The sequence below is a fragment of the Gobio gobio genome (assembly GCF_949357685.1).
Source record: "Gobio gobio genome assembly, chromosome: 22".
NCBI lineage: Eukaryota > Metazoa > Chordata > Actinopteri > Cypriniformes > Gobionidae > Gobio > Gobio gobio.
The window spans coordinates 13,621,495-13,643,531 of record NC_137118.1 but is presented as its reverse complement, the minus strand read 5'-3'; positions in this window follow the sequence as shown (position 1 = coordinate 13,643,531).

The window sequence follows — 22,037 nt, the reverse complement described above, 5'->3', positions numbered from 1 at the left end:
TTGATTAAGAAGTCTTTGTTCTGCGGTTGTCGCTGGGTAAATTAACTTGACAGAGTCACCTTAGGGGGTGAGTAGCAGATACAGATACAGTCAAATTACAGTGCTGCCTTGGCCATGTGCGCGGAGGATCTGACCCGGTGGCGGATCGATACGGCTCACCGTCCACAGCCAGCCATTAATCACGCCATCAAGCCTGTCGGCCCCCATACAAGGCCATCTGCCTCAAAGGACTGTGTACAAACACTGCATGGCTCCTGTGCTGAGGAGGCACTCGCACAATTCCCACCATCACATCATGCGAAATTTAGCCGCTAAGTGAGGGACGGATATAAGAGCGCAATCCCAGAAGCCTTGGGAGGTTCTTATGCCGACAGGATTACTGGCATTCTCTGTTCTGGCTCACCTGACAAACCCATCTTCTCACTCTGTATATGCACACAATAGGAGTTGGAGTGGAAATCGCTGGAGGGAAAGATATCGAGAGCGAGAGAGAGGAAGGTGTGTGGGTGTGAGAGAGGAAACTGAAAACAATATAATTCCTCATTGTCTTCAGCGAATTGGAACTAGTCTTGCAAGATATTTCGGCCTCATCTTCTTTGTGGTTGGTTGGTGACGTTTGGACGCTCAAGGTCCTACAAGCTCCCCGAAGACTGGCTTGGTATTCGGGAAAGCTCGATCCCTTCCCTCGCGCTCCAGCCTTGCGCTAATTACGCCCAGCTCCATGCTGATGAGACGTGCAGCTGTCAGGCCCTCCACGCGCGCTATAAATCACAGTTCCGTGGGCTTTGTTTATCTGATTGGACGGGCTGAGAGGGGAGCCAGCGAAAGCTCTCCTATCTCTCCGCCTCAGATCCAGCCTGCTCCGCTCCTTTCCTCTGTCTGCCAGCAGGTTTAATCTACACGCTCAGACGGAGTCAATTCTCCACCTCACTGTCGCGGGCTCTAGATCCGCTGCATGGTCTCAAATTGAATTGCGGACACAGGCTGTGGCATCAGGCCATGTTACACCTCACACCATCCTCTGTCATCACACTCTGTGCACAGATAATGCCAAAACAGTGAAGCTCAGAGATTCTGTTATTATGGCTCTGTTAAATTGCTTTCACACGTTTAGGACTCTTGCCAGTCTCATTTTAGATCGGAAGAATAGAGTCTTCTTCTCGCTTGAAAGACCTGCCTGTATATAAATATATACGTATATGCACGGTATATTATAATCGCTGACATTTATGATGTTGTACTTCAAGTTGTAAAGGGATAGTTCACTCAAAAACCTGTAAGACTTTCTTTCTTCTGTGGAAAATACAAGAAGATATGTCAAGAAATCTTCTTTTCTTCCAAAGCTGTAGGTAAAATTGTTAAATTACCAAGAACTGGTAAGCGAAATTGTTTGATTGCCAACATGCTTGTTCTTTTATGTTCCACAGAAGACGGAATATTATACAGAGTTGATGCAACATAAAGTTGAGTAAAACAGAATTTTCATCTGTGAGTGAACTATCCCTTTAAGAGTGAATGTTATTCGATATGATCTAAAAACTAGCAAAAAAAATTGTTTTATCTTCTTAAAAATAAAGGTCATTTGAACGGTTCTTTGATGCACTTTAGCAGCTTCTTTTTTATCAAGAACCATTTTTCATTTCATATACGCCTATACATTGGGGTCATTTCAGATTAAAAAGTTATTGATGGTCAACTGTAAGAAAAAAAAGGTGATAATTGTACCTTTAGGGGTACAACAGATTGTCATTGAGGCAGCACTTTCAAGGATACACCTTTATATTTTATCTATTCCTTAAGGTTCTTTAAGGTACTAATATACCCGCTAGGAATAGATATGGTACAAAAGTGTACCTTTGAGGGTACGGCCTCAGTGACAAGATAAAGAACTTTGAAATTGAATCCAGTATGGAAAAACAGTGATATCTGAAAGTGCTTATTCATATTTAGACATGCCAGAAAATACCTGAAAAACGTATATAATATAATGTATGTTGCAACAATGCATTATTGAAAGTGACTAATCACGTAAACTGCAAGCTCGCATTTAGAACTGTTTTCATCCAATCAACACCCAATGGACAGAATGATTTTTATTGTCATTTTTTTATGATTATCAAGCGTTAGCATCAGTTCTGGCAGGTCATGTTAGTCAAACTCGCATCAGCTGATCATGTCTACCTATAGGAATATGACGTCTATCACCGCATACATATAGCTCCTCAGTATTATCAGCAGCTATCGCGTTTCTCCAGAGCTCATTTACCCTCCTCCACCGCCAGCTCCTCCTCTTGTCAGTCAGGATTTGGTATTCGGATTTTCCTTGAATCTGACTAAATTCCTGAATCACTTTGTACATGTAATATCAAGATTATTGATATCTGTAATACATTATGTTGGTTCTGTTCTGTTTACCCTAAGGGGGGTTATTGCTGCTCTCCCTGCTCTTATCCATGCTAGGCTGCATGGATGCGCAGGGAGTTCTTCCCAGAACAGAACCATACCGCCAATCCAAACTATATGCTAATAGTCAATCAATCATCTTTGACGAGTGGTCCTGAAAGAAATCTGTTTCACTCAGATGTGCGTCACAATGCGAAAGAAAATCATTTTATCACAACTTAAAATGTAACCTTAAATAAAACCATTTCTTTGAGTTGTGTCCGTCTGCCAAAAAAATGGAAATGCAATGTACATTTGAAAAGTAATTTTACTTGTTACTTGAAATGAGTAATGTGTTACCCCAACACTGCTCATCAAAAGCCATATATTGTTTATTAGGGGCCAAGCACCGAAGGTATCCTTTGGCGTTCTTATTCTTCTTCTTCCGCTCTGGATGTCTAATGGTGTGTTCACACCGGACGCGATTTGCGCGATTCGCACAAGTGATTTACATGTTAAGTCAATGCAGAGACGCGAAATGGCATTCTGCAGCGCGATTCGCGCGAATGAGGCGGTGAGATTCGCGCGATTGAGGCAAATTATAGATCCATGAGACCAAAGATTGGCCGTTACAAGACGAATTATAGCTTGAGACACACCACAGAGACATCAGAGCCAGCGGCAGACGGCAGAAGGACTGGCTGAGGAAAGGTTGCCCTCGCCGGCTTTGACGAGCGCTGAGCGCCGCTGTCCGCTGGAGCTCACAACTCCGAAAACGGCAGATAAACTGTTGAAATAGGCACTCTTTATATAAATAAACCACAGATTTGAGCTTTAAACAACTACATTATCGACTGAAAAAGTCTTAAAACTACGTTTTGTCACACATTAACAGTAGATTTTAACAAAAAAAAGACATGTAAACACAGCCCATGTCAGCCATTTCTCAACGAGACGAGCTGCTGGCGGAAGCCCCGCCCATGACGCGAATTCGCGTCTGTTGTGCAGTGAATGTCACGCGCGATTCGCGCGAGTAAACTCAAAATGTACACGCGTCCACCTCCGCGCGAATCGCGTCCGGTGTGAACGCCACATAAGGCAGTCTACGGCAGCCCATAGAACCATTATGAAAGTCTCAAACTCAATCCATCTAGCGCCACCAACTGTCCAAAGCAGTGTTTGCACTTATGTTTAAGCTAATAACTTTTGAATCGAAAGGGCTAGAAACATACATGCTCCGATTTTCACGAAAATGTAACCAGATCATCTTCGGACCATGCAGACAAAAAGTTATGGAATTCAAGATGATTCGTCAAACCGTTCACGAATAACACGCAAACGAATTTGACAAAGTGCTCGCCAAAATGAACGTAAGGGTATATCTCTGCATCGCTTAAACTTTTTCTGACCAAACATGGTTTGTGTTATTTTATGAACATATTGCTGCATCGTTACGAAACTCGGTATGTGTCTTCGGCACCATGCCCTGACAGTACTTAAAACGTTTCGGGGCAGCGCCACCTTGTGGGCAAAAGTTATAATTTTTCCCAAAAATGCTAAAACTTTTGATTAAATTAGTCAGATCATCTTCAGACTGGGCTGACAAAAAGTTATGGATTTCGCGTCGATAGACACAACTTTTTTCATATACCGCAGCAAAAAATTTGAGGCATGATGCCAAAATAACTCTGAGGTTGTATCTCTGCAATGCTTTTTCATATTTACACCAAACTTTCATGTCATTGTCACCTCACCTCACTCCACACCACATCAATTTGGTCACAGTGCCACCTATTGGTCAAAAGTGATAAACCATTAAATCAAATTACTTTGATATTATTTTTCAGCCATTTTGTCTAAAATCCTCTAAAAATGTCTTGAATTGCTTTTTATTGCAGTTGGCCGGGTGCTTTTTGTGTTGGTCAGATGTTCTTTGTGCTTGGCTATATTATTGTTATCGCTTATTAATAGAGGAAATGTGATGGTCCTCTGGGTTCTTAGACACTTGATGGTTTTCTAAAGTATCACAGAAATCCTGTTTATATGCCATTTTAAATGTCACCATGGATACAAAATTGACAATTCTTGTTTTTATGGAATATTGCAATATTTATTAAAAGCAATTTATCCGTGCATATCATTATTTGTTTTTTTAAATTTCATGTGCCCTCATAATCTTTAATCAAAATAGCTTCCGCTCCCTCTTGCGACATATTTTCTCTTCTCTGATGACGTGTTTACTGGGGGGCGGGACAACATGTCACTCACATGACATCCCAGCAATAGCAAAGCATAACCATCCAATCAATTAAAAAAATGTTCCTTGTTAGAGAAGCCGTTTAATTAGAATATACATCACAATAGGGAAGAAAAGACTACCGCGGCTTTCATTTCATGGCGACTTTAAGAGTGTTTAATTTCTATTTGCTGTTCAAATCATTAGCAAACTGTAATGGTATAAGTTGAAAGCTGGATTGATGTCCGTTTGGTTAACCTTGTGTTCCCTTGGACCTGAAAGAGGAAATGGGCGGGAATCCACATTAACTCTGTTACTGGTGTTTAATTATATTCTCCAGGCCGTGTCGTATTAAAAGCTTTGCTTGCCTGCTGGACCCTTGCTGCCCAGTGGCTCGGCGAGCGCTGTGTAATGTACATTATTAATTGCCCTGACACTGTCACAAAGTGTTTGTAGAAAACAAACATCCAGACTCGATCTTTATTAGAATCACAGTCCTCTCAAAGCAATATGTTTGTTTTTATTGTTTTGTTTGTAATGATGTGAGGCTGTTGCTGTGTTTCACCCAGGGGAAGATCTTTGGCTTTGCTGGGGAAAAACGCGACTATCATAATGTGTCTGTAGACACTGCATTCATTTGAGTTATCTTTGCGCACAGTTCAGCAACGCTCACACTCGGCATAAGCACCAGCGCACAACAGAAATGTGCTGCTATGTGCCAGCACACACTAATACACACACTTCGGTTATCTTAGCACACAGCTCTCTCTATGGCGGGGAACCTTGTAACTGTTCATGTGTGATTATTACATTGGTTTCCATGGTGACCGAGCAGAATGCGAGTAACAATGTGACTGAATGCCAGCCAAAGACCATTGAGGAAACGAGCGCAGATCCCTCATAGCCGTCCTACATACACAGTTTAAGCCACAATCACAATCTACAGTATTCTTTAGCCTTTTACAAGGAGAAAAAAAACGCATTGAACAAGTGGTAATTGGTTTCGCCTAATCTAGTTTCTTTTGACACGGCCTGCATTTAATTATTGAGTTTGTACAAGTAAAAGACCTTTTATGTTGCAGAGTTTTAATGGAATTCAATTTAATATGAAAAAGTGGCGGTAGGTACATTCATATTTAGGAATGTCTACTGACATTTTTTGTACGATTCATGAAACAATTGTCCAACTGATCAAAGTTAAACTGGTAACACTTTACAATATGGTACAAATGAATGCATTATGTATCTTGAACTCTGAATGAACAATACATTTATGGCATTTATGTTTCTAACATTTATATTTGGTATTATATGGTATTTCATGAATTAACAATGAACAATAGTAGATTTATAAATTAACATTAACCATTTAATTAAATGCTGTAAAATGTGTTTTTTTTTTCTTCATGATAGCTAATTACATACGGGATCACCCAGTCATTATAACAAATTATACTACGGGGCCGTTGAATGCTTGAATCTGATTGGTTGATGAACGTTCTGAGGTGTGCAATTATTTTCTGGGAGACGCACAGCGAACGTAGTTCCAGGCAGCTCTTGACCGCATTACAGTTCCATATCACTTCGCATAGTTAACTGTAATAACGGAAATTACAGGACTAAAAAAAAATACCATGACAGACGATTTTCCTAAAGTTAATTTTAATATTTACGGGAACTATAAAACGTTCAACAAATGGGCGGCAGGAGTATTAGACGGTCCAGATGAAGAACAACATAAACGGAAGCGGACATCAAAGACAGCCGGCAACAACAAAAGACATAAAATGATTAGCGAAGAACAGCTAGACATACTCGAGGGAGAAAAACACGAAGAAAACACCAAAAAAACAACAGCTTGGGCAGTTAATGTGTTTAACGACTGGCTTAAAGCCAAAAATACCACTTTAAATACCCTGCTGCGAGCTTTCTATGCCACTGTCCGAAACGCATCCGGCGCAGAGTATTCAGTGTCAAGTTTTATTTCCCTTAGAGCTGGACTGAACCGCTATATATCCAAATACAACATCATTGGTCAATCGGAATTTAAGTCATCCAACGACGTATTCAGGGCCGTCCTCAAAAAGTTTCGAAAGGCTGGGAAAGACGTCAGTACTCATCATCCTCCCATCTCCACTGCTGAAATACAGCGCATTCGTCACTCTCCGTATCTGTCACCAAACACAGCAGCCGGACTGGTTCGCAAGGTCTGGTTTGACATTCAGCTGAACCTGGCGAGGAGGGGGCGTGAGGGAAATCGAGAGTTAAGACAGCATTCATTCGTTATTAAAAAAGATGAAAATGGAGGTGAATTTGTTTGCTTGTCTTATAATGCAGAAACAAAAAACCACAAAAAGCCCAACGATCCCAAAAAAGACTGTTACCGAGGATTCATGTCTGCCAACACAAGTGACCCCCTTTGCCCAGTTAAAAGCTTCAAAAAGTACCTCACTAAATGCCCACCTGATGCCACATCCTTCTATCTTCATCCTCTGATACCGACACAGGAGGAGCTTGACAGGCGAGAGTTCTGGTATTCTCACGAACCCATGGGTGTGAACTACCTCGGAAATATGCTTCCTTGCATCTGCGAGGCAGTGGGGTTATCCAAAAGATACACCAACCATTCATTAAGAAGCACAGCAGTTCAAATACTGTCTGAAGCAGGGCTGGAGAGCAGGCAAATCATGTCTGTCACAGGGCACAAGTGTGAAACAAGCCTGAGAAGCTACTGGGCACCTTCAGCAGAAGAAAGAAAACAATGGAGCCTGATCCTCTCAGGAAACAAAAATTCAAACGCCACGGAAAATCAACTCCGCTTCGCGTCGTGACCGCATCACCACCTCGGGTGAGCATTATCATTCTAATAATTGAACGGCCCGTCGTCAATTATTCCTTACATAAACAGGGTTATCAGGAAGCAGACATGGCAAAATAAATACCTGGATATGAAATATTATATTGTTTTGAAATTAAAGAGTCCCATAATTTACTCACCATCAAGCCAGCCTAGGTGTATATGACTTTCTTCTTTCAGCCAAACACAATTGGAGAACTGGAGTTATATTAAAAAATAACCTGGCTCTTCCTAAGCTTTATAATGGGAGTGAATGGTACCTTGTTTTTTGAAGGCCAGAAAGGTGCATTCATCCACTATAAAAGTAATCAATACGGCTCCAGTGGGTTAATAAAGGCCTTCTGAAGCGAAGCGATGCGTTTTTGTAAGAAAATATCCATAGCTAAAATTGTATAAACTATAGTCGCTTTTTCACCGCTTTTTTGGCCGAATGGTTCTCATTGCGTAACCGTTCTATTCTATGCCGATCCAGGCCAAAACGACATGATGAAACGATATTTCCTTTAATTTTATGATTAATTTGTGTTTACGTCACTCAAATAGCGTGCTCAGCCAGCTACAGAGAAACTGGTAGCCAGGCAACAGACGTGACCGATTCTGAGTTGCGACGCCACTTCACGGATTGTACCAGCACGGTTCAGCGCGGTTAGACAACCGTGCCGAGAATTCTGAGAAAACCGTTTGTAATCGTGCCGTGCCGTACCAGGCTCAAGTGGAAACACAACTGGAACCGTTCCTTACCATTCTAAGAACCGTTGGGCCAGACAGTGGAAAAGCGGCTTATAATAACTGGCTTCCAGTATCGGCCATATAGGTCATAGAGGTAACGAGTGACCTCTGACCCGACACATGATATATTGACGGACATGATGATTGGATGCAGTTTTTGGGGGTTCAAAAAAACAATGTATCACTCACTCCCGTTATATTTTTAAAAATAACTCTGATTGTGTTGAAATAAGTGAAGTGAAGTGACGTGTGGCCAAGTATGGTGACCCATACTTGGAATTTGTGCTCTGCATTTAACCCATCCAAGTGCACACACACAGTAGTGAACACACACACACCCGGAGCAGTGAGCAGCCATATTGCTGCGGCGCCCGGGGAGCAGTTGGGGGTTCGGTGACTTGCTCAAGGGTCTCACCTTAGTCGTGGTATTGAGAGTGGAGGAGGGGCATTTTTATATGAAAGTCATATACACCTAGGGTGGTTTAAGGGTGAGTGACTTATGGAATCATTTTCATTTTTGGATGAACTAACCCTTTAAGTAGAAATGATTTGATAAATTTGTCTGTATATTAGCTTAAAGCTTCCTCTAAGAGCAAAAAATACAACACAATCAGAGTAGCAACAAGACCAACACTGTAGCTATGTTACACTAATATTAATACTTAAGTCCTCTGATGTCATTTCCACTACAGTGGACGCAAGATGCCAAAAGTTGGGTTTGTATGAAACAGCATAACGAAACGCACTCTCATAGCAATTTGTAAATAAATATTGGCTGCTAATTCGTATGAATCCGTACAGTTTGCTTGCGACCCACTGACTGTTCGTTTTAAAGGATTAGTTCACTTTAAAATGAAAATTACCCCATGATTTACTCACCCTCAAGCCATCCTAGGTGTACAGGACATTCTTCTTTCAGACGAATACAATCAGAGTCATGATGATAATAAATATCCTGCCGCTTCCAAGCTTTATAATGGCAACGGGGTTTGAAGCTCAATAAAGTGCATCCATCCATCCATCAATCATAAACATACTCCAAACAGCTCCAGTTAATGAAGGCCTTCTGAAGCGAATTGATGGAGTTTTGTAAGAAAAAAATTGCCATATTTAATACTTTATAAAATACAATGGTATCTAGCTTCTGCCAGACTGCCTTCCATATTCAACTTATGTAAAAAACGCAACTGGCACGCGTAGGACATCGGGCGTATCGTAAGCATTTTGAACTGCGAGAGGCGCTACACTTTCTGTGCAAGTTGAATACAGAAGGCGGTCTGGCGGAAGCTAAATATTTTAATTATTTTAGTTTTAAATATACATATTTTTCTTACCAAACTCCATCAATTCGCTTCAGAAGGCCTTCATTAACCCCCCAGAGCCGTGTGGAGTACGTTTATGATGGATGGATGCACTTCTTTGAGCTTCAAACTCAGTGGACCCCATAACTGCCATTATAAAGCTTGGAAGCGGCAGGATATTTATTAATATTACTCTGATTGTGTTCATCAGAGAGAAGAAAGTCATATACACCTAGGATGGCTTGAGGGTGAGTAAATAATGGGGTAATTTTCATTTTAAAGTGAACTAATCCATTAAGTTTGAAGTTAAGGGTAGAATTTCATGCTTTTGTTTCCTAAAAACTGTATGTTGGCGTATGAATCACATCATTTGAACTCATGTGAATACCTAATATATAATATTACGTTTTCTCATGAGGTGTGGTTGGACATGAAAGCATAGTGTGGTTTGAGGATACGTTTACACGACAATAATGTACTAAAAAAGGAAATGTTTTTCCATTGCATCTTTCGCGTGCAGACGAAAACGTTGTCAAGACGATCCCCATTTTCGACTAAAAACGCTGTATTATTCACATTATTCATCGATGTCACTTAGACTGAACACGTAATACGCAAATTTGTTTTTTTGTTGTTTACATGCGGACAGTAATGGTATCGTTTTCAAAAACGTGCACTTTGAAACACGTTTTCAAAAGCTTAAAACAGTTTTCAGGCCCCCAAAACACAGTTGTCGCCTCTCATTTTTTCCAATAAATGGACTGATATGACAACGGTGAATATTAGGAAATATCTTAATGCTGAATGTGCTTGATTGACCAATCAGAATCAAGTATTCCAGAGTGCTGTATAATAATGTTAACAAATTAAATACATACTATTTTAAAGTGTTACCATTAAACCTTACATGAAAATAACTTCTGATTCAAAGCTTCATAAATCCAGAATAGTGAAACGGACAATCATAATCAGCATTTTTATTTTACGGCTGAACATCATGGCCACTGGTTAAACTAGCACCAAACAAGAACAAACTAACTAGGAAATCCATGCTGGTTATTTTTAGCAGGGTTAAACAGCAATGAAACCAGAATTCAAAGCTGACCCTACAGCAGTGGCATCACCCTCTGTCTCAAGACCAACTTCCTGTGTATGAAGACATTACATGCTCGAATATGCCACCTGCAGATGTAAGTAGAAACCCCCCTGGCCGCCCCCTACGCGCATAGAAGCACACTCACAGAGCAGTGCCTGCTGCGTGCCACAACAACAGGCCCGAGAAAGCTGGGACTACAACAATATGGCTGTCAATCACACAGTGTGGGCCTGTGTATGGAGAAGGTTCAGCTCAGTCAATCGACTGTGGGCCCCAGTAGACACTAGCACCGCTGGAGCATCTAATGTGGATTATTGTGCTTTGTCGGCCAGGAAGGGCTCAATGCAGGGAGCAGCAGGCAAGAGTTATCTTGCCTCAGTGTGCTTGAACTCTAAAGAGTCTCTTGACCCTGGATGGTGGACAAGACAGTGCTATAAAAAGTCTGGGTCATGGCTGTAACCCCTATGGTGGTGGAGTTGTCAGGACTGCTGGTCTCTGAGAGACCGCCGTATTGAAAATTTTTTGTTTGGCTCTTGTGTTTTCTAATCTATGTCAGAAACCCAATCAGTGACTCTTGCTTTCACAGCTCAGAAGCAGTATAATACTGTCCAGTCTGCTCATGCGACATGTGGTGGCTTCAACTTACATTGATTGCTTTTTATTCTGCTTTATTGCTATCAGATTGAAACATTCACAGAGGGGTTTTTTTTTTGCAGAGGATTTTTTTTTGTGCTAAACATTCACCTGCCTTTGTTTTAACAGCCTAAATTGAGCGAGAAATTCAATTATCTTGAGAAATCATGCCTCGTGTTAAAAGGCGCATATGTGCTCTTGAATCCACCATCTCCTGTGTTCAGTTGTTTGATTGCACAATAAATATCTCTGACTTTGTGGGATCTCGAAACAGATGTCACAAAGACCAAGGAGCTTCCTGCGAGACATCAAGGTGAAGTTCTTGGTGATTAAAAAACCTGGAGAAGTTTATCAAAAGACTAGCAAAGCTTTTAACCTTCTGCAAAGAAACCTAACACCCCAACAATAATATATAATAACATACATGTACAAACAAAAGTTTTTTTTTACTTTATTCAGCAAGAACACATTCAATTGTGTCAATTGAGCATTAAAAGTGACAGTAAATACACTTACATAGTCACAAAAGGCTTTGACTATTAAAAAAAAAGAAGCTATTTCTTTGAACTTTCTATTTATCAATCCTGAAAAAAATATATCATGGTTTCCACAAAAAAATATTAAGCAGCACTGTTTTCAACATAATTATAAGGAATGTTTCTTGAGCAGTAAATCAGCATATTACAATGATTTCTGAAGGATCATGTGACACTGAAAACTGGAGTAATGATGCTGAAAATTCAGATTTGAGACCAGGAATAAATGACATTTCAATATACACTCACCTAAAGGATTATTAGTGTAAGAGTGGACTCCTGCAGATGGTTCAATCTGCAGGGTTGCCAGAAGACTAAAGAAACGTTATCAGAAAGATGGAAGAAAACTGTACATTTCTCGTCTATTTCTACCCACTGCAACTTATACCAACGATGGAGATAAGCGCTGTTACAATAGCAAAATATGTGGGAGAGCATTGCTATAAGGTGACTATATTGTATTGCAATAGGGAGCACTTCAAAGTCAATTCCAAATCAAAACTAGTTAGCACAGTATTCGTAATAGAAAGGATTTAATGACAAAATCTAGTTATGGTTACACTTAAAATAGTTTCAAAATGGATGTATGAGATGATAAACTTATACCAGTAATCGTACACAGTGGGGAGAGAGAGAGAGGAAGAGAGCAAAGAAGAGAATCCCCCAATGACCTCAAGAGCCAGAGAGTAAGAGAGCCAGAGAAAAAGAGATGGAAAGCCACAGTTCCAATCTTCTTTTATCTATTCCTTGACCATGTGACTGAAACCAAATGTATTTCTTTCAAACTGACCATTCAGACCAAACTCAAACATAACATTCAAACTGACCAATCAGACCAAACTTCCCCCACTGTAAAGGTGTGGCACCCCATGTGGCCTACAGGCCTGTCTTTTGTCTTCCAAATGGCCCTTCTGATAAGCAAATGGGTTGACAACAGTAAAGCAAATTTCTTTGTTGGATTTAAAATATAAAATATCTTTGATTATTTTCAATTCCTTCATTAGGAACACCATACTAATACTGTGTTTGACCCCCTTTCGCCTTCAGAACTGCCTTAATTTTATGTGGCATTGATTCAAAAAGGTGCTGAAAGCATTCTTTAGAAATGTTGGCCCATATTGATAGGATAGCATCCTGCAGTTGATGGAGATTTGTGGGATGCACATCTAGGGCACGAAGCTCCCATTACACCACATCCCAAAGATGCTCTATTGGGTTGAGATCTGGTGACTGTGGGGGCCATTTTAGTACAGTGAACTTATTGTCATGTTAAAGAAACCAATTTGAAATGATTCGAGCTTTGTGACATGGTGCATTATCCTGCTGGAAGTAGCCATCAGAGGATGGGTACATGGTGGTCATAAAGGGACGGACATGGTCAGAAACAATGCTCAGGTAGGCCGTGGCATTTAAACAATGCCCCTATTGGTACTAAGGGGCCTAAAGTGTGCCAAGAAAACATCCCCCACACCATTACACCACCACCACCAGCCTGCACAGTGGTAACAAGGCATGATGGATCCATGTTCTCATTCTGTTTACGCCAAATTCTGACTCTACCATCTGAATGTCTCAACAGAAATCGAGACTCATCAGACCAGGCAACATTTTTCCAGTCTTCAACTGTCCAATTTTGGTGAGCTCGTGCAAATTGTAGCCTCTTTTTCCTATTTGTAGTGGAGATGAGTGGTACCTGGTGGGGTCTTCTGCTGTTGTAGCCCATCCGCCTCAAGGTTGCGCGTATTGTGGCTTCACAAATGCTTTGCTGCATACTTCACAAATGCTTTGCTGCATAAACGAGTGGTTATTTCAGTCAAAGTTGCTCTTCTATCAGCTTGAATCAGTCGGCCCATTCTCCTCTGACCTCTAGCATCAACAAGGCATTTTCACCCACAGGACTGCCGCATACTGGATGTTTTTCCCTTTTCATTCCAATCTTTGTAAACCCTAGAAATGGTTGTGCGTGAAAATCCCAGTAACTGAGCAGATTGTGAAATACTCAGATCGGCCCGTCTGGCACCAACAACCATGCCATACTCAAAATTGCTTAAATCACCTTTCTTTCCCATTCTGACATTCAGTTTGGAGTTCAGGAGATTGTCTTGACCTTAGATGCATTGTCTTAAATGCACTGAAGCCACCGCCATGTGATTGGTTTATTAGATAATTGCATTAATGAGAAATTGAACAGGTGTTCCTAATAATCTTTAGGTGAGTGTAAATTAAAATAGAAAACAGCTTTTTAATTTATTAATAATTTTTTTTTTCAATTAATTAATAAAATAATATTTCTCCATATATTTTTCATCAGCTTTTGGGCATAAGAGAATTTATTCAAACATTAAAAACTAAAGCAATATCTGCTGAATATCAGTAAAGTTGTGACTATCCATCACGTTTGGCTACTTAGTACTTGCTTAGTACATGCTGTTTAGTACAGTGACAGTATGTCTATTATAAGTATAAATGAATTTTGAAATTTACTGTATAACTGCCTTTATATTGTATGCAGGTGGTCCTTGGCATCAAAAAAATGTGAAATGTTTTATAATTGAAATAAATGGCCAATAGCCAAAAAATAGCCAAGAATCCACCATGCCTTAAGGTACGTAGACCACAAAACCATTATTGAATCTTTATTGGATTATGCAGAGAGTTAATTTCATGTAGCATGTTTTTTCAAATATGTTGGTAGTAGCATAGACATGTATATGTAGATTCCGCATTCGACCGCTCCAGGTGTGCTCGCCATCTTGCAACAGTCAGCGTGTCCTCACTCACAGTAATAATCCATGATGCCACAACATTGCGTAGCTTCTGGTTGTGAAACCGGCCAAGATTTAAATTCCCGTAGAAATGGGATAACCTTTCACAGGTGAGAATGTGTTGGTTTGTGTTTTTATATGTATTATATGTATTGTGCCAGCTGATGCCATACACAGATCGGTCTGTTCAGCGCTGCTTCAAGTCGAACAAACCTATTTCCTAATATTGTGCTGGTGCCCCTTTTGCTGCCAAAACAGCCCTGACCCGTCACGACATGGACTCCACTGGTCCCCTGAAGGTGTGCTGTGGCATCTGGCACCAAAATGTTAGCAGCAGATCCTTTAAGTCCTGTAAGTTGCTAGGTGGGGCCTCCATGGATCGGAATTGTTTTTTCAGCACATCCCACAGGTGCTCGATAGGATTGAGATCTGGGATTGAGATCCGAAACGTTTGCCGATTTCTATTTTATTAAAGCAATGGTTTTATCTTGCAATTTATGTTTTTTCTTCATTGTTATAGTGTGCAGGAAGTGTTTTCCTGTATATTTACAAATGAAATAGTTATTTCAGACACAAGCTGAAATTTAGAGCACATCAAAAATAGAAACAGGGTGTGTAGTAGCATTGTGTCGTCCAAGTATAAACTTCCAAAAAATAGCCCAATCCAGACAGAGCTACAATCAGGCCATCCTACAAACTCAAGCAACCAGACAAAAAGGGCATTTGTCTGAAAGGTGACCGCGAGCCGGCTGACAGAGCTGAAGAGATTTTATGCTGAAATGGAAGAACCGGTCTAGGCATCAACAGTTTCTTCACAGATTTGGCCTCTTTGGAATAATGGCTAGAAGGAAACTATACTTCTGAGGAAGGCCAACATTAAGTCATGCCTGGGGATTGCTAGAAGCCATGTGACAAAACCTGAAACCCTTTGAAAGAAAATGTTGTGGTCTACTGAGTTGTGGCCTGAAAAGAAAGTGCTATGTTTGGCACAAACTAAACACACACCAACACCTTGGAAAAAAAGAGAAACGTTTGTTGCCAGCTAGGGCAGTGTGGATATAGCCAAATACAGGCAAATCCTTCAGGAGAACCTGTTTTAGTCGACACACAGTATACATTTAGTGTAAAGCTGCATTTTTCACAGGACAATGACCCACATCACGTAGCACAAGCTGATGAAATGACTTGAAAAGGAAGGTTGGCACTGATTCCAAGCCCAGACCTGATTCCAACCAGAAATCTGTGGTATGACCTGAAAATTTCAGTCTGATGGCACTCTCCAAGTTATTTGGCAGAAGAATTTACATAGAAGAATGGGCAAGAAGCCTTTTATTACAAAGAAATTAGCATTCTTGGATACTGAATATGAAATATGTGTTGTGAAGAGAGAAAAAAATGAGGTGCAACAGGAACAAAAACATTAAAAAAAAACAAAAAAAAAACTAGGTAAATACTCTCTAAAAGAGGTGTAAATAAATCTGGGACAATGTATGTGTCCGTATGGGGAGGTTGGCACTTAGATTTGATAATTTGGTGTGTCAGGTCGACTGATAGGGCCATTAATTAAGGTGAGTTAGTGTGATGGTTACTTGTGTGTATTGTCCATGCGTGCCATCTGTGTGTATGCGAATGTGTGCGTGTGAGCCTGCATCCATCTGTTTAGGAAGCGTGGGAGCTCACAGTAACGAGTTGTGTCTCGGCTCACTTGCCCACGCACAGCTTGGGTCACCGGCGCCCTGCACATGTAAAATCACCACGGTCCAGATCTCCTCTCACTTCCTGCCTCTGCTTGTCTTCAAGCGATCAACCATAGAGAGTAAATAAGAGCGTGTTTTAAAGTGAATTCTGATGGAATGGTCAAGAATTGAATCCTTTAATGTATAATTGTACTAATTAAACGTCTAGAGATTAAACATCTAGTTCTGATGGAAAATATTACCATGTACTATTAGTGTTAACAGTTTATTTTACAAGCAAAACATTTACAAAAATGGAAGATAAAGTACTTCAAGTAGCATTTAGTTGCTCGTGGCGACCTGCTGTATATGAAATAAAACAGCTTAAATCAAAGTATTAGATATTTTTTGTGTAAAACTTTTTTTAATTAGGGAAATGCACATTTAACTGGATTGTTATTTGAGGATGAGTCATTTGAGGTATTTTATAATAAAAATGATAAAGACCTAAACTGTTTATTTTGTACTCATTAGTAACAATTATCAAACATGATTGATAATTAACCAGTTTGTAGTTCAAAGTTATATTAAAGACAACCAATCCTGTAATAATTATTACATCTTTCAAGCTGATTTACTTAAAGGGAAAGTTTACCTAAGAATGTAAACTCTGTCATAATTTCCTTGTGGTTTCATCATCTTGATTTTATGTTTCTTTATGCATTTCATGGCATTTGGCATCTAATATTTATGGCATTTAGATTAGAGTTCGATTATTTTAATATTAATAATAATGTATTAATTGTAATACCTTTAACCCTTAAATGCATAACTCGGGTCTTTAGTGACCCGGGACGTCATTCATTACCCTTCATATTCCTCCATCAATTCATTATAAACAATATAACAAGAAAAAAAACAATACAATTACAAAAGAATGCATGTTTTCCCAATCATTTTTTTGTGAAAATTGTATAGGGTCACTAATGACCGAGGTGTGTAACAGTGTAAGTATAATTTTTTTCTGCACAACAATAATTGAATCTTTGATGACTGAATAAGAGCAATTTACCTTTATTCCAATGGTAAAGTCTGAAGTGATGTTTCACTCATAGTTATTGCAGGCAGAAAACAAAAGAGTCGGAAGTATCATCAGCAAAACTTGAAATGGCTCAGCCATTTACTGAAGAGCAAGAACTGAACACCGTCAAATATTAGTGTCACTGTCGCTTGATGGTGGATCTGGTGAAGAAGCTGTCAGAGATCAAAATATTGATGTTAAAGGGGTGGTAAAACACATTCTTTTGAAGGCTTGACTGTGTTTGTGGGGTGCACTGTAACATGTGTTCATGCTTCGTTTGAAAAAAAATTGCCTTATTTTTCATATATTTGACCTTTATTCTACACTGCTCTGTCCCTCCTTGTAAAACGGTCTGATGCTTTCCGGGTTGTATGAAGCCAGTCCCTCAAAAATACGCAGTGGGCTCTGATTGGTTAGCTGGCCCAGTGTGTTGTGATTCGCTAACCGCCTAGTGTACGTTTGTCGGAAACGTCACGCCCCTTACCGGAGGCTGTGCTTTGGTCAGAATTAGAAACAACGGCGTCAATAAAACCATATGAGCCCGAATCAGACCCAGAACATTTGAGTGAAGATGATCGAGCAGAACCTGTTCAGTCCTCAAGAGTAAAGACTGCGGATCTATAATGATCGCTACTGAATGGCACTTTAACTTTTGTATTTTTAGAACGATTATAGCCAAATATCTGTCGCAAGAACTAACCCAAAACAAACACTAAGCACTGGCTTTAACTAGTAAGTTAGCCAAATCACACACAGAACCATGTTTAGCATGCCTGTAGATAAACAATACATAAAAGCTCTAATCAAAGAATCATTTACACTAATGTCAGGTTCGCTGTTGAGATTTTAACGTTAGTGTTTGTAACGTTAGGTGTTCGTCGGATAACGTTAAGTATGAATGAGCATTTAACAGACTGGTTTGCAGAACAGCGTTATAATCTGTTTACTTCCTTGCTACAACCTATTACAGGAAAACACATCGATGAAAAATAAGGGAGCCCTGCGCGCGCCTGATTCCCCGCTGACTCAAACACACGTGCACATAACATGCTGTGTGTTAAACGCTCTGCAAGGCACCCCTGTCCCAAGGAAGGCTGAACAGAGCAAGTACCCCAGACCTGCAATCCGGATGAAAATAACAGCGTTTCGTCGGCATCGAGGCAACAACACTCCAGCCTAACTATACCACAACAGCGCCGCGATACAAAATGGCCTCACCCCCCCCCCCCCCCCCCCCTTATTTAATATCCTCGGAGGAGGGGTTTATGTAAATATTGAGCCTGTTGATGTCACCAACCCTGGAGGAATGTGTGTAGTTGCCTGCTGGCCGTTTGCTGTAGTTCTTAGAAACTGATTTCTTTAAAAGCAAATATCTCCCTTTGCTTTAAACTTTGAACGTTGTAACTTTGCAGATGTTGTTTATGCTCAAGCAGCAACATTACACATTAGCTAAAGTTAGAATAGTGAAATCGTGGTTTACCACCCCTTTAAAGATGATGTTTTGAAAAGTGAGCTCTGACGAAGACAGTGATGATGGTATAAAACATCTGCTTAAACTGAACCCTTACAAGCTCCAAAAGGTAACAAAATATGCTTTAATTTCTTCTTCTGTAATCGTTACTCTAATATCAGGAGAGTTTTATACTATAGCGACAGGTAGAGATCATTCCGTGTTAGATATAGATCCGGGTCGCTAAAGACCCGAATATGAAATAATGATAAGCAAAACATTAATGCATTTAAGGGTTAAGTTATCATGCAACCTTATCATGCAGGCCTACACCCCTTCCAATATAAATGACATGGCAATTATTGAGCTCTTCTTGGAAAGATGTTTCTCATCTTTTTCAATGTTTTTGTTCAGTTATGACAATTACGTAAATGCAATGATTCAGTTCCCCAAGAGCAACGCTGCTCATGAAAAAAAAAAAGGTGTCACAAAAACATTTCACCTAAAGTCTAAAGAAAAAAGCAAGAAATTACATTTGTCATGAAATCATGTCTTAACCTCTTAAACTCTGCGGACCCTGTACAGTTTATACTTAACATTTTAAATGTCTGTGGAGGAGCTCTGACATCATATGTGGTACCATTTGAACGCTTATTACAGCTCAGACAACATATACTTACATGTTTATCACTTTGGTTTATGAAACTTCAAAGGGTTTCCTTTAAAATGACACCAATCTTGTGTATTTAGACCACTGTATGTGGGTATGGGAAGCTTTTCAATTTTGGTAGGCCAAATCAAGGCGGAAATACAGAACATAAGTGGTTAAAGGTCCTAAATTACATCCAAAATGTTATTTTATTTTATTTTAATTGTGTGGTTATATTACAAACACATCTTCTGTATTGATTTCATAATGCATAACGCTCGCTTCAGTACTCTGTCCCTCTGACCAAATATTGTGACAAATGCCAAATAACAGAATCGCATTATCAGTAATGTGCTGTTGCAACATGCTAAAAATACAGAAATTTGTCATCAAAATGTGTTAAAATATTTGTGTCACGTGCCTGTATACAAAGCAAATAGTTGACTTTTGAAATCTGTGAAAATATTTGCAAAGCAGTAATTCTGAAAACTATCACATAATAAACTTCACTAAGACTCAAAGAGATCATTATCCTCTCTCTCTCTCTCTCTCTCTCAGTCTCTGTGTGCATGAAAAACACAATCAGGCATCATGATATCCTCATAATCTAGTTCAATACCCACAAGATCCTAAATGTATAATTTTAGTCTTCCATATTAGATCATTGGGAGTGAACTGATCGGAGAAAACATTTGGCTGTCTGAATGGCTTTTACGGTGAACTATATATTACCCTGTCCTCGCTCTGGCCTAAATCATAGACTTTGTCTTGTGCTGATTATGTGTTTTTCTTGCTCTGTTGTCTCGATATATTCATTCTGGATTAGAATTCGTGGACTCTCAAAAAACCTTAGGCACTTCTGACTATAATCTGAACAAGCTGTTTAACAGTGTCAAGCATGCTAGGCACCAAGACAAGTGTTCGATTGAACATTTTCGTTCATTTATCTGCCTCTTGTATGATTCATCAGTGGGTTTTGCTGTAAATCTCGTTGCGTTTCCTTCGGCAGTATTTTTTCGAAAGTTAGAAGTCAGATTGGAGTGACCAGTCATGCTACAAAACCACTGAAGTAATCAGGGTTTCACTGACTCGCTCATACACCATGCTGGGCTGACTTCCACAACACTAGAGATCCAACCAGCCAGTTCTGCCAGGAAAAAAAAAAAAATCATGCAGCTCACTTTAGGCTTAGTACATCATTTTGAGTGCAAATTGATTCCTTTTTATTGCTCTGTGATGAAAGAAATTAAGCGAAACTTTTGCAGGTTACCGTTGAAAGGATAATATCCAGTGCAGATTAAAATACCCAATCTTTTCCGACAGTTTTCATTTTGCGATTTTATTTCAGCCAATTTGAATCCGTGCGCTTCAGACACACGGCTGGTGATCAGCAGCTTTTATCATGAAGACAGCGTCTTGATAGGTGTGAAGAGACTGACAGATAAAACAGATTGAGGAGCAGAAACAAATGTGGAAATGCGCCGGGACGTCAGTCATTTCTGCGAGCAGGTTGGGCTGTCACAGTAGTTAAGCATTCAGGTACAGCTTGGGAGATAACTTGTTATGTTTACCGAGTTCTCCGAACAAGATGTTCACTTAAAACGCAGATTGGAGTGAGTATTGCGAACGTCTGCGGGAGCCGTGTTTTCGTTTACTCTGCCTCGATGCGGTTGCTTGAAACCGTGTCGAATGCTTATCACAACGGTTTTTTTTCTTCTTCTTTTCTCACCACTGAGCTCATTTGCCTGGTTGTGAAAGCAAGCTTGGTGTGAAACAGATGCCCAGGTGGAAAAGATGAGAGATGGTTCGGTTAGTTTGTTGAAAAGGTGCAGAAGGCCTTGAATTAAATTACTGAGGGTCTGAACGCTTCTGAACATCAGCATGCAGAGCGCTCTGCTGTAATAGGGCTCGTTGAGGCCGGGGATCAAACAATGTAATAAGCAGTGCGTTTGTTGCCGTGATGCTGACAGCTCTCTCAATCAGTCTTGGGTTTGAGGGTGGCAACAGATGTTTCTTCTAAAATACCTTGGGAGAAATAAAATTAGAAAGAAATGAGACAACAGTTGACCTGCAGAAATAATACAGAGCTATATAATTCATAGTAGGGATTTTCAAAACAAAAAAGGACTAAATTACGTCTTCATTGCAGGCCTGCAAACTCGTCCGCTTTCAGCGAAATTCGCTGTTCTCAAGGTGTGGTCACATTAGCAAAATTCCCCAGGTCCATTTTCTATTGTCAATAGTGTATTGCACAGCTCGGACAGAAGTCACTATCAAACCAAGCTACATTCTGTTGGTCAACACGGCGAATTCACATGACCAACTTGAACTTGATTTTCGCCCTCACATGAAACTCCCAATTGTGTAGATTGCTATTGAAATAACTGGATTTCACCTGGGAATTTTTGCCAAGCAACCAATGTGACCTCCCCCTTACATTAACTCTTTCCCCGCCATTGAAGGGAATTTTCTGTCATTTATGAGACAACGCTTCCCTGCCATTGGCGTAATTTTCCGGCTTTCCGTGTTTTCACTGGTATACGGTAGGGGGCGCTGTTACGCATCTTCTGAAAGAGTAGAGAATCTCTGTATGAAAACAGAGGGGGAAAAAAAACAGAAACAAGTGATAAAACCACTGCTTACATC